The sequence below is a fragment of the Leptosomus discolor genome, chromosome 7 (genome assembly GCF_034619465.1).
Source record: "Leptosomus discolor isolate bLepDis1 chromosome 7, bLepDis1.hap2, whole genome shotgun sequence".
In the NCBI taxonomy this organism is placed as follows: domain Eukaryota; kingdom Metazoa; phylum Chordata; class Aves; order Leptosomiformes; family Leptosomidae; genus Leptosomus; species Leptosomus discolor.
In genome coordinates, this window is record NC_141397.1 from 43,821,998 (window position 1) to 43,838,682 (window position 16,685).

Here is a 16,685-nt window from a genome sequence, read left to right on the forward strand (position 1 = left end):
TGGTATCCTATTTGAAAGCTGTTGTATTTGCTGCTGGTTATTTAGGATGTGAGTGGTAGAATAAAGGGATTCTTTACCAAAGGTAGCACTGGGTTATAGCATTGCCTCTAAGCATTTCAGGTTGACAAGGCAATTAATGATTGAGATTTATTCTATAAAATGTAAAAAAAAACCCACCAAAAAATCAGTGGGTTTTAATTTTTTTTTTTTTTTTTTTAGGTTTTGTGCAATGAAAAGTGGTGCTCCATGTAAATGCAAGAATTTCTGCCAATCCCAGTGTCAAAGAACTCAGCCTGACATTAGGGCATCTATACATGTACTTGAATTCCAATTTACTCTTCTTTTTTCTCTCTTAGTTTGAGCAGGGACTGGAGTGTAGGTATCTCTTGCCCTGATCTTCAAAGTGTCCATCATTTGATGACAAAATGGATTGCGTTTGCAACTTCCAATCAGAGAAGCTAAATTTTTCAGCAAATGAGCAAGTCAGCAGGGTGATGCAAGAAAGGTCCAGCCGCATTTCTAGGACATGATAAGCTCGATCTTTCTCACATTATCAGTTTGCATTTCAATCAACTTCTTTGAAAACTGGTAATTGTTGAAGGCTGTGACTTTGTTCAAGCTAAATTTGTGTGGTTTTGAAAATCTCTCCACCGCAAGTGGAAGAGGCTAATTTCTCCTGCATGTGTCCTGGGACTTGGTGAATTACAGAGAAGGGCTCAAACGGATCCTGCCAGACTCACAAGTAGCTAGATTTTATATTCTAAGATGGAAAATACTAAGACCATACACTATAGTCTTTGTAATAAGGATGTTGTCAAGTGGCAGTTAGGACCTGGCTATTCTTGAGATTCTTATATTTATCTTGACTTCAGAAAATGGCATTTGCATAACTGCATTTGATTAGAGTAACTTTCTGAATTATATTGTGCATTTACTTTAAGTATATATTGTCCTAAGAGCCAATGCACGTGAAGTGGTGATGGCTGACAGAAGAGAATTACACTGGGAAACTGCTGAATAAGGGCTGGCTGGGTGTTGCACCAAGCCATTTTTGGAAGGATAACACATACTGTGAAATTAAAGATCTAATGGAATATGGGAGAAAACTGAGTCATTTTAAAAACATGCATGTTAAGGACAGCAGCAAATACTCATCGGTTAGTGCAGTGAGGAAGCCCTGTAAACCACTCCCTGGGACAGAAACTTTCAGATTCAGACCAGAATCGGATCCAGATTCAGAATCCATTCAGGATACTATGGCTATTTTCTGACCTTTTGTTAGCATGACTTTTATAGGTATGCTTTATTCAGACATCTAACTACCTCTTAACTTTAACTATTTAAAATAATTTCTTATGAATAGACTTAAATAACATTGTTCTTTGTATTTTGCTTACTGTTCTTTTATGTTGTCTTTTTGTTTGGTTATCCTTTGCAACTTTTCTTCCTGAAATTAATTGATACTAGTTGGGGAGTTGATTAGATTTTCCTTATGATTATGCAACTGTCTAATCTTTCTCGCAGCTGCTAGCCAACCCAATTGCTTATAGATTATAATGCATTATAAAGCCCTGGCTCAGAAACCTTTGTGTATTTTGTACAGGAAAAAAAAAATAAATCAGCATTTCTTCTGTATACAGTAAATAGCAAGAGTAGTTTCCCCTGAGGGTTCCCACTTGTATGATAGTGGTTCACTGAATGTTCATATCTGATTTAGTAAATTGTTGGATGATAGTAATCAGGATGCTGACTGGTTGAGTAATGAGATTCTGATGACTACTAGATGCTTGATGATAAGTGCTTCAAAACCATTAAGTGCTGTAAGATTTATAACATGTGAAGAATGTAGAGAGCCCTTAGTGTTTAAAAATTGTAGTGATTGTTTTTTACAGATTTTTTTTTAATTCTAATAAATGAAGCGTAGTTTGCTTTATAGTTTGTGAACTCCTGACAATAAAGATTGTCTTTTTATTTGTGTTCTTCTCGTCACTGATTAACAAATAAATAGTAGGGTTTCTGTATGAATGAAGGGGGATCATGGCAAAATGGTGGTTAGCCTTAGCAAGCATTACAGCAAATGCACAAACAAATCACACATCACAAAATTATCACAGCAGTTGCATGTGTTCTCTCAGATTTTTGTTTCTCTTAATGACCCTTCTGCAGAGAGTGGATACATTAACACAAACATTTCTATATAGACTTATTTTACAATGTTAGCACAATTAAATATTTGATGCTATGGAGTCAGCCCTAGTGCTAGATTTGGCTGGTCCTTTGTCATCAAAGCTGTTTAGTCAATGAATACACAGTTAAAAAAATTCTTTTTAAAGAATAAATGGCAGAGGTTGTGATATATTCTATTTATCCATAATTCATTTTATCATTAGAATGCCGTATTATAACACCTATTGAGAGCTAACTCCCTGTAATCTATTTTTTATGTTTGCAACTGAATTTACTTTCTTCATTGCTGCTAAGCCACACATTTTAATATCACTTTTCTTGAATGTCAGGGTCCTCCTTAATTGGCTAGAAGATTGTAAGAACAGAAAGAAACTGAGAGACACCACTGGTAGAGAAAATGCTGGCATTATAGTTTTTGTTTAAATATTAACTTTTATCACTAAAATTATTTCATGCTTCTTAATTCAGTGGAATAGAGAGCTTAATGTGGTCTTATTAGGAACAGCTATTGTTTACAAGTACTGTCAGCTGCTTTTATGAACTCTTGAAGCCTTGCTGATGTGGCAGCAGATGAGTTCAGTGGAGTTTAATTAATTTGAAAAAAACCCAATTAAATTCCCTTTTATGAGATTATTAAATTAATATAAGTATTTCATTTCAAATTCACAAATTAATAAAAATAAAATTAGAAGATTGAAGGATTCTGCCATATTCCTAGACTTTAGGACTTTACATTAAGCTGCGTAGTGAGCACTGAATGTCAAAACAGCAGTACTTGAACTTAAAGCAGCAAAAAGGATGATCTACTGTGCTTTAGAAAAATGAGGCATATCAGCCTTTCTTCATTGAGCAGACACATTTTAGAGTCCCAGAAATAAGCTTCATCACTTATGTTTATGGTTTATATGATGTTCAATTTTATGTTAATTATTTTAAGGTAGCTGAAAATTAAGTCAGTTGTCATAAACTACTCCTATCTGTTCTGTTTTCAGAGCACCATTAACTACCAGTTTGTTCCTTTCTTGCTGAAAAAAATATTGCATAGGGTTCATACGTGTACCATTTTCATGAACTCAGGAGTTCATTTATGCCACGATAGAGAGATTGAAGCTGAAGCCTAGCCCTGTTGTTGAACACACTGTTAATGTCTTGGCATGAAATCTGGGTCTAGACTGGAGTGAAACAACTGTTCAATAAATGGAGGGACTATTTCACACTCATTTTTGCTCCTAAAGGCAATAATGCTACAAGCAGCTCAAGCTACTAGGCTCTGCAGACTGAAGGCTGAACATGAGCACAGCTGTCAATGGCCTCTACTCCATTCAGTTACCTGATTTTGCAGGCTGGCCCTTCTGAGTGATGGCCCAGGCCCAGTGTGGTTTTCATTAAAAAAAATTAGTCAGAGGTTCTGTTAAATCATTGGTGTTACACTCATGAACCTATGTTGAGGATGATGCTGTGAAAATAAACACTGCAGTCCTCTGAAAGCTATCCTGCTTGTGTGTTCTGAAAACCGGTTGGAATGCTAACAGCTTTTAGGACTTCTGCAGTGGCAGCTTGTTGTTTAGGTGAGAGATTTCTGTGTGACCTTAGCAAAATATTGTTCTATGCTGCAGAAGGAGGAAGATAAACACTTCCTCAGTTTTTTTCCCAGGGCTCTGATAAATCTCACAGTGGATAAAGCTCTGAACCTGGTAGTAGTCTGGTGTTAGAGAGGTGAGCTAGACTTATTAACCTGATGCTTTTGAGCCTGCAATATGTTCCTCTATGCAGTCTAACTTCTCTAGCAGAACTATTAGCTTGTGCTTCAGAGAAATGAAGAAGCAGAACAGGGCATCTTTCATGTAGATGGCAATAACTCTGCCTGGATGCCCTATTCCTTCTTGTGAAGAAAGAATTATCTTTATGAAGTAAAGCTACTGAAAAAACTCTCCAGCTGCTCGCATGTTCAGTGTTTGTTTAGCTAGCTCTACAAAACAGATAATTCTTTATTAGGAGTTACCAGAAAATCAAGGGATGAAGGCCAAGCACCTGCAATAGGATATTGAGGGATAAAAGTTTCCCATTTCCCACTTAAAGTCCATTGCAGAAGACTTGGAGATATTGGCTGGTTCAGCTCTATCTGAAGCATTAAAAGAGTTCTTCCCTCAGGAAAATCTTTCAGAAAGACTGCTGCTAACAGTTCTCTGTATGGTTTGTGAGAGTAAGAGGCTTTACACTTAAGTCTGACATGTATGTTTTTCCTGTCCTATTTTGCATTGAATACAGAGGACAGAGTTAAAAGAATTAACAACAGTAAAGAAAACATGAGGCTAAAAGACCAAAAAGGAGCAACCATATTTTTGGGAGACATAGGGGGCTACATAGTCCTTCTGGCTAAACAGTCTTAACCTGTTACTGAGTGGCAGTTCACCAGCTTGGAGTGATTTCTGTTTGTGTGTGAATCAACTGCTCGTTCATAGGCAATGATTATATAAAAAAGTCACTGTAGAAATTGCATGTAGGAGTATGGAGAGCATGCGTTCTTCAAGGATAGTACAGGCTACCTACACTGACAATCACTTCTAGGATTCAAGGGGGCAATAGCTGACCCTAATACCTCATCCTGCAGCTGAAGAGTTTTTTCAGTAGCTTTACTTCATAAAGATAATTCTTTCTTCACGAGAAGAAGGAATAGGGCATCCAGGCAGAGTTATCACCATCTATATGAAAGATGTGCTTCCTTTCTCTCAAGCATGCATTGGAGGGCCAGTAGGTCTTCACTTGCCCAGTTACCATAATGCCAGGTGTAGGACCCTCTGGCTTTTAATGGTGCTTGCTGCAGTGATTTTTGTCATGTTGACTGCAAGGTCTCAAGTAATCCAGGTTATTTTCTGTGTGATTTTTGGTTTTATATTTAGTAATCTTTAAGGATACTGTCATTCTATTTCTAGTTAGCTTTGTCACCATACTAATACTGTCAATTATCACTTTTCATTATTCTTCTAATGTAACATTTGGAGCTCACTAAAACGTTAACCCAGAGATTGTGTCATACATTTTCTTAGAGGTTTTGACTTGGCCTATCAGCCTATAATCTCCATGATAAATCATCTGCCTGCTGTTGTCATTACACTCCTTCCCGTTTTCTTATGATTTCTCATACTAGACCTGCCAGAAAAGAATAGAGAAAGGCAAAGAAATTGTGCTTCTGGAATGAATGATTGTAAATTATAGATGTAACAGACAGATAAAACAGAAAAAAAACCACAGAGGAGGAAGAATCAAGCAGAAAATAGAAAGACCCAATACAATGGTGAAGTGAAAATTATACAGGGAAAAGGTAAAACATTGATACCATTCTAAGTATAGTTGTGAAAACCACTATGTTCAATTTTTTCTTTTGTTTTTATTGAGATAGATCTCATTGAGTATTAGAATACTGTACTCTTGTTCAGGCTGACATATTTCCAAGAGGACATCAGTTGAAAGCAAAGAAGAATAACATAAAAAGTTGTAGAAACTCCAGCTGTGAGGTCATTTAAGAGTTATTAATACTCTGACAAGTTTTTAGGCTGCTAGAATGTCTTCAAGTAGACCATGACTTAGGACTTACATTGAACCTAAATTCCCTTTTGTTATTATGCAGTCTCAGCTTTCACTAACAGTGCCAGTGGAGAAGCTGGAGGTTTTGTGAAGCAGCTTCGAACTGGCACTGATGCTAGCTTAATCTTTCACATACAACAGATTTTCAAGATAAGCTATTCACTATTTTCTGACAGGTCCCACATCCCAGTGAACATGCTTGAAACATACTATATGAAATGGGCTGAAGTACAAAAAACTCAATAAATATAAGTGCTGGAATAGAGTAACAAAGCGATAGAATGATAAAGAGTTTTATAAAATCTGGTAAGATCAACTCTTCCCCTCTCCGCTTAATCACACATAAACAGTCTTCTAACATAATATAATAAAGGTACTTGAATTTATAAACACTGGCCATATGGTCCTACATCTCTCTCATTGACAAATGGCAGTGTATTTTAAGAATAGTGGATTTAAAGGACTTTAAATATGTTTTCTCCAGTTTTGGCAATACTACCTTTCTTCTCTCTTCTAAGAAGAAACACAAGAACAAGTCATAGGTTCTAGGCTGCATCACTGTTTCCCAGGTAACAGCACAGGAAGTTGCAACATCAGTCACTAAGCCCTCCTTGGAGCTTGTGACAGTCAAGTTGCCTTAAAACCCAGCCTTTTCAAAATAAAATATAATTGATGCAAAGGTACACATGAAGTAGTAGTAACAGATAACAAAACAAAAGTTTACATATCCAGGCCTTTCTAAAGTGCATTTTGACTGTAGTGCATTAAAACATCTCTTGTTTCCTGTAGCATTTTCTTACAATGCCTAAAGTGGTTAATTTCTAAGCATCTTTACCCCCTCATTCTGTACTTTTTCTACAGAGGGATATCTAGCAGTTTTATATTTGCTTTTATCAAGGTAAAGGCCTGGGAAGAGACCAGTTTGCTGCCCAAATAGGCAGTCAAATTATGGTTAGTCTGCCTGTATTTAAAGTACCACTTTTTCCCTGTTATTGTTTTGATTATTAATTGTATCTGTCAGTAGACTTGTCCGGCAGGCAGAACTGAAATGTGTGTTAGTGTCGTAGAAAAATACAGATGTCTGCTTTCATTTTCTGAAACTTTTTAATAGAAATAATAATATAAAATATGTATTGTGCTTAATAAATAATAAAAAAGATCAAATAACCTACTCAATATAAATGGGAGTACTGAAGGTTTTTAGTGTTTGTGCCATCTTAGTTTATGTTTCTTGGCACTATTTGTAAACTGACAGCAAAGTCGAGAAACTTCAAGTCAGAAAAAATAAAAGCCATCTTAGTCATACCTTAGGCTGAAAATCACAAAGTCTTATGGGTTTAAATGAAATTTTACTCTTTTTAATTTGAATGACTAGTAAGATAGCCGGGGTGTCTAAATGCATTACAACTCCTGTTGACTTCCAGAAAGAATTTTGATCCCGAGGGACAACAGCTTTTAAAAAATTCAGTCCATGTTCCTGTATAGCTTTGAAAATTTCAGCTTTTGTCTTTATAATGATGTTTCTACCAACACTGTGTTGGAAAGGCATCAAACTGAAAGGTTCCTGTATCAAGTCCTAAGAGTGAATCCAAATTTAGCTAAGGCTATAAAAGGTTAGCTGGACCTTTTGAAGTGACCTTGTAGCAGCTCTATCTCGTTTGGAAACAGATTTGAAGCATGTTTTTTTTATTTCCATCTCTTCTGCAGTTAAAATGCACATGTTTGGTTGCTTAAACTAAATTAAAATAATGACAACATTCATTTTGAGTTGTAAGTGCAGGGAAAGGCAAGAATCTTTAGCTAGATGCAGCAGAATCCCATTTCATATAGTACCCCATGATACCTGTGTTTCCTTTTGTCTACAAAATATAGAAGAAGGGAGATAGCCATTAAGCAAAGGAGTGTGAAAAGTCCTAAATAAATGAAATGTATTTGTGTGGTCTGATCTATATGGTATAGCTGCCACTGTTCCCAGCACATTAATTTAGACAGGTAGAACCCGGAAAGTCCAAGTTTGGGGCATGTGTTCAGCACAGCATTATTCCTTGCTAAATAAATTGGAGCCAAGGGTTGAAATAAAATCAATATTTTCTCCTAGTAGCTTTTCTGCTTTCATTGAGAGTGTGTGTAAGCTCAATTTGTGAGACCAAGGTAGAGATACAAACCTGATTCAGTGTTGGACTGAAAGAGAGAGATCTAGTCACGAAAGTACTGTGGTAACAGGTCAAGATTGATTAATTTCTGTCAAATCATATTGTTGATTTCCTAGACTGGAGTTTCAAGTCAAATTATATAAACCCTGCCACAGCCACACTCTGGCTTATCCTCCAAATGCAAATGTGCTTCAGAGAACCAAAGCTCAAGGCCTTCTACATGAAGGACAGCATGGTGTCTCATGATGCTAAACTACTGTAATGCTGCCAAGAGGCGAGACAAATGTAGAATCACAGAATGCGTTGGGCTGGAAGGGACCCCCAAAGGTCGTCTAGTCCAACCCCCCTGCAGTGAGCAGGGACATCTTTAGCTACATCAGGTTGCCCAGAGCCCCATCAAGCCTGATCTTGCATGTCTCCAGGGATGGGTCCTTCACCACCTCTCTGGGCAACCTGTTCCAGTGCTTTGCCACCCTTATGGGAAAGAACTTCTTCCTGATATCCAATCTAAATCCACCCGTTTCTAGTTTAAAACCACTGCCCCTCGTCCTATCACTGCGTGCCCTTGTAAACAGTCCCTCCTCAGCTTTCCTGTAGGCCCCCTCAGGTACTGGAAGGCCGCTATAAGGCCTCCCTGGAGTCTAGTCTTCTGTAGAATGAGTAGGAGCAATTATTTATTCCAACTAAGAATTACAGCATTCTGTATCTTTTAGAACACATGGAAATAATGATTGTCAACAAAGAATTGTCTACCTTTTAATTTAATGTTAGATGACAAGGTTAAACTCCAACATTCAAGTTCTGCTTGAGCGCTCTTGTATTTTAAAGTGTGTGCCAGGGAGTTAGTTACTGCTGCACCTGCAGTTTTTTGTGTTCCTTTTAAGAACCCATCTCACTGACCTTTAAGCCTGGTGGTTGGGGTTTTGGAGTTTTTGGGGGGTTGTTGGGGTTTTTTTGTGGATATAAGCAGGTAAGACCAAACATTTCTAGGAGGAAAGCTTTCCATCTTGCCTAGAGCTCCAAACACCTAACGTCTCTCATCATTGATGTAATAAATAATACTTTAAAGAGATTGCTAACATAGTCTTATCAGCTATTCCATGTCTGAAATAAGGCAGTTGCAAAAGCAAAATAGGGAGAGCTATCCAGTCTTTGCATAAGGAATTGTGAGGAAGGAATATCTGTAAATAAGAGGTATTCCGATGTTTTCGGATGTCTTAGCATACATCCAAAAGGCATTTTTTTTCCTGAATAGAACATTTCTGAGCGTGGGATAAATAATTCTTGTGAAATTGGGTTAGCAGTAGGGAAAAGCAAATTAAGTTCCATCAGAGACTGAGGTATGCTCCTTCATACATGCAGAACTGCCTGCTCTATAAGCAATTTGTTGAAAAGAGCTGCCATTCTATACTGCTTTACTTGTCATCTGAAGAACACCATGTATATTTTAGAGGTCTTCACTTTGTATTCAAGCTAAATTCATTTAGCCACTGTACACAATGAATGCAAAGGTAAGAATTTAGTCACTTTTCTTTAAAACTTCATTAAAGGTACAGCTGTGATGAGAGGTAGACAGTGTATCTGTATAAAACTGCTCTCTGTATTAAACCACGGAATTGTATAGCTAGAGTGAGTATTTTTTAGAAAGAGGGGAAAAAAATTAAGAGAGTATAATCTTTCCTGATTTTCTCTTGGCTGCATTCAGACTGCCATAATAAGGAGGGGGTGTGCGTGTGTGAACAAACCTTTAGGTGTTGTTTTAACCACTAAAGATGCTTTCTTACAAACACACCTTTATTGTCTACAGATAAGGTTACACACATATTGACGAATCCCTTCAGTTTGCTTGCAGAGGATTATAACTCTATTGAAAATTTGAGGCTGGTGAACGCTGTAAGGAATTTCTTGTGGAAGCACTGCAGAATGTGTTCTGTGCCAAAAGCAGCAGTAACAAAATGGCACTTAGTCTCTGTGCAAAAGGGCAAGCACTCTGGAAGAATAAATGAAAAAAGAATTACATCTACACTTCTACAATCATTTATACAGCAATAACACTCCCTTGGCCAGCCAGCCATCTAACCCCCTTAAAAGTGCCCAAATGCTCACCTGTTTCAGTTGCATTTAGCAAAGTGTTGCTGTGATGATGTAAAATGCATTCCAGTTGTGATCACCTTGTGTTTTCCCCCCTCACCCAAAAAATTTCACTGAGTGGTCAGAAGTTAAAAATATTAAAAACATGAACAACATTTAGGCTTCTTTTCCAAGAAGCCTAAATAAAATCATTAGCGTTTGTTCATTGCACATATTAAAAAAAAAAAAAAAAAAATAAAAAAAAAATCCCAGTGTATATCCCTTCTGGAAACAGTAAACTAGGCTCTTTTCAGAGTAAACCAAAAATATGTTACACATGGATATTTGAGGAGTAAGAAATTAACTTAGTCTTTCCAGGTATCTGTTAGATATTTGTAGGAATCTATAAACTTAAGAGTTGGGGAACCTCAACATTCACAAACTCTACTGCCCTCCGTGGAGCAGAATAGCTTTGTTTCCAGAGGGCTCCGTGTATGTCCTCAGTTGCAATTTACTTCCCAAGCTAATGGGAGCCTTGGTTCATCTGAGCAGGAATACAAGTCAGTTGAAGAATCTGTAACTTACATTCCCATCTCAGTACCTGTGATCTTTTCAGAAGGTGATGTGTCCCAGAGTGCCCACAGCAGGTTGGCTGTGGGTTTGGCCTTCAGTATCAGCATGCTGCTGGTGGAGCTGAAGAAACTGGGGTACATAGTGCATCACTTATATTGTGCACAGCCTAGAGCAGTTGCCCTTCTTGTAGGACAGTTCTAGCCTCTTGTTTCACGCTATCAAATGTAACAGATATTGCAGAATGTGTATGCTAAATTCTTAGTTCCTATTAATTTGGATAAAAAAAAATAACCCCCTGCCCACTTGGAAATGACGAGGTTTGTCTCTGTTAAAGAATCATCACTGGTGGCTTTGCTGTAAAGCATTGGTGTAACAAATGAAGCAAACAGAGAATTTATGCTAATTAAATTGATTGCAAAGTAAGGCTTTCTTAATATTTCACCTTACCTGTCTTCTGGTATTCATACATGTTTTCAGTGGAAATAGACGTGCCACAAAAGCTGTTTGCTGTGAAGATTTTGCACTCAACAGTACCAGGTGCAACTAAGACAGGGTCAGCTGGGTATTTCCAACAGGCCAGGGCTCTGCCTCCTTCAGGGTGGGATGCCTGGGCCCTAACGAGGCCAAGTGTGCCGGCTGGGATGCAGGGCAGCTTAGGCAGTCTCATCATCCTCACAAGGGTGTAGCTGCCCTCAGCGTTGTTTGAACATGGCTCTCAGTGCACCACATTGAGCGCAGGTGAGTCCTCGTGTATTTTCTAGACTTTTCTTCTGAAGGTGGGGGGCTGTAGGAGGAGAGTTGAGGGAGTGGGGAGGAGCAGCCCCAGGACTCTGAAGGGCAAGTGTTGGCTGCCCCACAGCACCCTGGGGCACTGCTGGCTCTGTTTGCTGGTGGGAGGCAAGGTGTCCTCTCTGGGCACTGGGGCACCTTGCACTGACCCAGAGCTGAGTGTTTTGTGCTTAGTGCTTAGGCCAGTAGATGCTCCTGTTCTGCTAGGCTGTGAGTACTGGAGAGATCGGGCTGGGGGGCAAGAAGCAGGTCAGCTGCTAGGCGGCCTGTGCCTCTCTGTGGGGAGCCTTCAGCTGAAGACCCCGAGCTGTGTTAGCTTTGTGTGAAGATAAAGCTTAGGATGGATGTTCATCCTCAGCATTTCCCCTGAATCTGTCTTTTAATCTGCTACCTTACAAGATTGTTTCCCCAGTAAAATTCAGGAGAAAATCAGACCTGATGTGTTGTCTTACCAGTACTAAGAACATGTGAAGAAAAACTACCATTGCATTTCAGGGAGCTTTAATTGGACTTAATTATTACATGATCATTTTAAGGACAAGAGTAGGCTGTTCTCCTTAGAAGATGTGAAAGTAGTCAGTAGTAATATGTTAAGTACAAAGGGAATTGAAGGGTAAAAATGAAGGGAATGTATTTCCCTCAGTAATTTCATTGTGTGTCAATTTGGTGGTGGTTTTTTTTTTTTTTTTGAAAAATAATCCTTATTTTTGTGTTCATTTAGGTTGTTGAAAAGCGGTGAAGGGAGTGATTCTTGGAAAAAACAACAGAGCTGTATCATAATAATGTTTTGTAGGTTATGAGAAAGTTTGATTTTAAAAGAGTTTCACAGGGGTTTTTTTTACTTACTTTTGCTTCAATTTCCTAAAGCTGTTATTAAAATGGATGAAGTGCTATATCTGAACCTTTGAATTGCTTCAAAGGGAAATGTGTCATAACTGTGTACTTTCTGCAAGCTTTTCTTTATCTTACCAGCCCTAGGTTATGGGTGAATGTACTTTAAGGAGAATAGCTGTGTGGTGGATTTCAAATGCTTTCATCTTTAATTGGAAGAGGAGGGAGAACTGTTTAAAATGGTCATAAAATTTTTAATGTAATTTGCAGCCCATTTACTACATTGATTTAGGCAAGAGCAGAAGCATAGCTTCAGCTATGCAGGGTGCTAAGTGACTGCAGTTTCCACACTGGAATGTTGAACCGGAAGCACGTTATGAATGCTGGAATATTTGGCTTTTACATCTACCTAGAGAAATTCTCTTTGTAGTTTCACATGGCCTTAATTTTGGTGCTTTTGTGATACAAATAACATGTAACAATATTACTGTTGAAATAATTACATTGTACTAGGTGAGAAGGTATCCTGGAGTGCTCTGTGATAATTCTTGTGCTTATAGCGAGTGTATGTGTTGGCTTAATGGGATGCTGCAATTGTTTGTGAAAAACTTGATTGACAACATTGTTAAACTGTGACCTGGTTTGTGTTTTCCTTCACCAACCAAATTCAAAGCTGGCAAATCGATATGTGTAAAACAATAAGCTGTAGCATTCTTTGATCCACACTTGACTAAATTTCAGGCAAATATGTTTCAGTCTGAACACTTGAATGTGTTTTGGTATTTTTTTTTCAATACCCATAACCACCTGCAGTGGTAAGCATGAGTAAATACCAGCATTTGATGTTTATTAAAATGAAGGAAGTAGACAGAAATTTAATATGTAATTTTGCAGTCTAAGGCTTTTCTCTATTGCTAAGTATAGCATTTGTCATTGTAGTTAACCATGTTACATCCCCAGACCTGTAGCTTGTGGTTCTTGGCTTGCATGGCTATGTCTGACAGTTTGTCTTATATTTCTCATCTCTGTACTTCAGTAATGAAAGCTGATGACATCAGATGAGCAAGCTCTTGCTACTCTGCATTTGACATTCCTTTTGACTATTTGTTTCAATCTTGTTTTTACTGAGATAATTTTGCTGAAATGTGATGGCCTGCTATTTGTGTTGAGGTTTATGCAGAATAAATATAAAAGACATGCTCTGCTACATAGTCTGAATAATCTCACAACTGCTTATAGGTTTTTTTTGAATAGCAGGAATTTTTAAGTCCATGTTGTTGAACTGAAAAATTTACATGGTAAATTGAGTGTATCCAGTGCAATATTTCCCTTTAGAGTCTGCAGACGGGCAGTACCACCATAGCTCATTGATTTTTCAAGATGCAATGTGACTGAAGTTAGAGCCGTCCCAGGATCTTTCAAAAATCTCACAATACTGAATTTTGCAGCCTGTTTGATGAGGAATGAGATTCCCTCTTCCAAGAAAACAAAAGAGCCAAGTGTCAGGAACAGGAATATGGGAGAGCTGGGCATGTTGTTGTGCTGCTGTAGAGGAAAGAGTAGTTAGTTCTGTTGCCTGAGAGGTGCTGTATCCCCAAACACACCCTATCCCCTTACGCAGACTCACCCCTTCTTTTACAACTAGGAACCTGATATACCTGAACTCTGGCATGGGCTAAGCAAGCTCACCTAAGTAATGCTTGGATTTGCCTGTGGCATAAGTTTTCTTTGGTTAAAATCAACAAAGTATACTTTAGAAATTTTTGTCACCGTGAATGAACCTGGAGAAGCCACCTTGGCTTCACTCTGCTGTTACCTGGAACAATCCCATCTATGTTGGAGCTTGTGAGATGTGCTGGAGGAGAACTTGGAGAAGAGCCCAAACACCAATAGCAGGCTTCCTTCTTCCTCAGTCATGGCAGCAGTAAGGTTAATGAAGGAAAATTTTGATTTTGTCAGTTAACAATTAGAGAGATTTACCAAGTACTTAGAAGATGCGTATTAAAGCTGAAGCTCAAAGCCTTCCTCTAGGAAACCTTAGTATATGCAAGCAGCACAGCATCTGGCTTATGTGAATAATAGCCAAAAAAAGGACAGGTACTTTGCTTAGGGGAGTAGGTGATCTGCGTTGTTTCTCTGTGATTACCTGGGTATGAGGGTGGACAGAATATTTGAAAGAGAGAAGAATGGGAGGAACTGTTCAGAAGCAGCAAAAACTATTAACAAATTTTCTATACTAAAGAAGTGACTGAGTAAAGGGTGAGGTAAAACTCTAAGTGGAAGTGAAAGGAAAACAGCTATTTAGATTGGTATGAGCAAATACATAATTTGAGCTGGGGAAGAATAAAAAGTGGAATCTTCATGAAGAGGGAGAAAGAAGAAAAGCAACAAAATATAGCAAGTTGCCAAGTTTTTAAGACATTCTTATTGGCAATTTTATCTTTATAATAGGCAATAAACTGTAATCACTGTTGTAGTCTCTGGAGTTGTGTAGGATTTGAGCACAACAGGTGTGGCAGCAAATGCTTTTTTCTTTTAGGTGGTGGGTATCTTTCTCCGAATCCTGTTCTGTAAATTAACCCTGGCACTACTTTAAGAAATAATTCACCTTGAAAAGTAGGAAGGTTAACACAGAATGGAGTTTTGGGTTTAATTCTGCTGTACATAAGTGTGTTTTATGGAGTCCTAATGGAATACATAGCTGAACAATTGAGATGATTAATTTTAATTATTTTGCTTGTAACCTACCCTTTTCAATGTGCTTCTCTGCTAAAAGTACAGTGCTAATATCAGGAAACAATGTAAGAGGTATTATTTATCTATAAATTTTTAATCTTATGTTTTTTAATGCTTTATTATTACTCTCACAGACAGTAAATGTTGGACACATGAATTAAGATGCTCCTATGGTACTTCAGAAAATACTTCATTAAAAAGAAAATACATGTGTATGGGCAAATTATATGTCTTAGTCAAACACTTTAGGTTATTTTCCAAAGAATGGATAACCGAAGCTTATTTTTGTACTTGAGAGCTGTTACAAATGTAAAATATATAACAAGGCAATTAACAAGAACCCCAGAAATGTAATGGTTTGTCTACTGTATGTTTAAATTAGGTGCAAAAGCAGTTCCTTAGTAGTATAAATAGGTTCCCTGAAGGCTCTTTATGTCGTTATGGGTTTAGTTATTATTCAAGCCTTATTGATCTGAACAAAACTATACAAACATACTGTATATTCTTCTTGAGCTATAGTACAAAATTACCCATATACTTCGTGGTATTGCTGTGCAGTGTTTTAAAGTTAGAAGGAAACATTTACAAATCATCTTTGGAACACTTTGTATTCCTTGAGTTACTAATAAAATTTATATAAATTCTTAACATGGTGATATGCCGTGAGCTGAGTGCTAGCAGCTTCTCAGTGCTGCAGAAGTGAGTGTGGTTACATAAGCCACCTTTGGGGTTTTTGCTTGCTTTTAGGGTAATGGATAAATGATATGGGGGTTATAAAGGACTTATTTTCAACCCATGGAGCAAAGTGCGTGGCCTCTTCAGGCCAGCTTGCTTGTCTTTTAGCACTTGGAAAGTCATTTTTGGTGTTGGCATTTTATGCACCAGCATATATCTTTGCTTTTAGGATTTTTTTTTTCCATTTTGACAGCATCAAAACTTTGGGTGAATTTTTCTTATTTTTGCCAAGCTATGTTTTTTGAGGACTCCCCACCCCTGCCAAATGCAGAAAGGATATAAACATTTTCCTGCATGTGCATTTGGCATGTTCCACTGAAGAACTGGCATCCCTAGGAATGGTTCCAAGTTTTATATTAACTTTAAAGCAGAAAAATGCTTTGAGGATCAAAACATTAGGAGACAAAGATGTGATTCGTCGACAGTATTTGATTTTTATGCCTCCAGATAGATGTAGACTGTTACATCTTCATTTTACTAGTATTGTACTTGTAATCCTAATCTGTGTTTATTGTTTTCAAGTCCTTTGTGAATAAATCAATCTGTATGTCTTCTGCGATGAGAGAAAAAAAAAAAAAGGCAGATTGTTTTCTGCTTAGGTGCATGTTGCCATCTCCTTTGTGTGATGAAAACCGTTCACTTTTAACTATGTCTGTTACCATTTGATAATAAGCCCTATAACAGAATTGACACACTTCCTTACAGGAGGTGTATCATAGCTTTCTTGCAGTATCTGGTGGAATAAAGATTTTCTTTTTTCTTCAATTTTATCAATTTGACTCTGAATCTGGAGGCAGTCTGAACAGATGGGGTTAGAAGAATGTTTAGGCCAAGTTCTCAGAATCTGAAAGTGACAGGTGTGGAAGGGAAGGTCAGGGGCCTTTTTTGCAGATGAAATGGGTGATGTTCTTGTACACACTGAGCATACTTTCAACATTCTGCACTTAGTTGTATTTTATATCAGAGGAATGCATTTGGGTAGATGCTTGCTGCTACAGAAGACTTGTATTCTTGCTCATATCTCTG

The 16,685-nt window shown here is 37.8% G+C and overlaps 1 protein-coding gene across 3 annotated transcripts in view; it reads left to right on the plus strand.

Moving 5' to 3' along the window:
• CLSTN2 (calsyntenin 2) overlaps nucleotides 1–16,685 on the plus strand; it is a 224,559-nt gene that overhangs the window by 33,587 nt on the left and 174,287 nt on the right. The window lies entirely within an intron of this gene.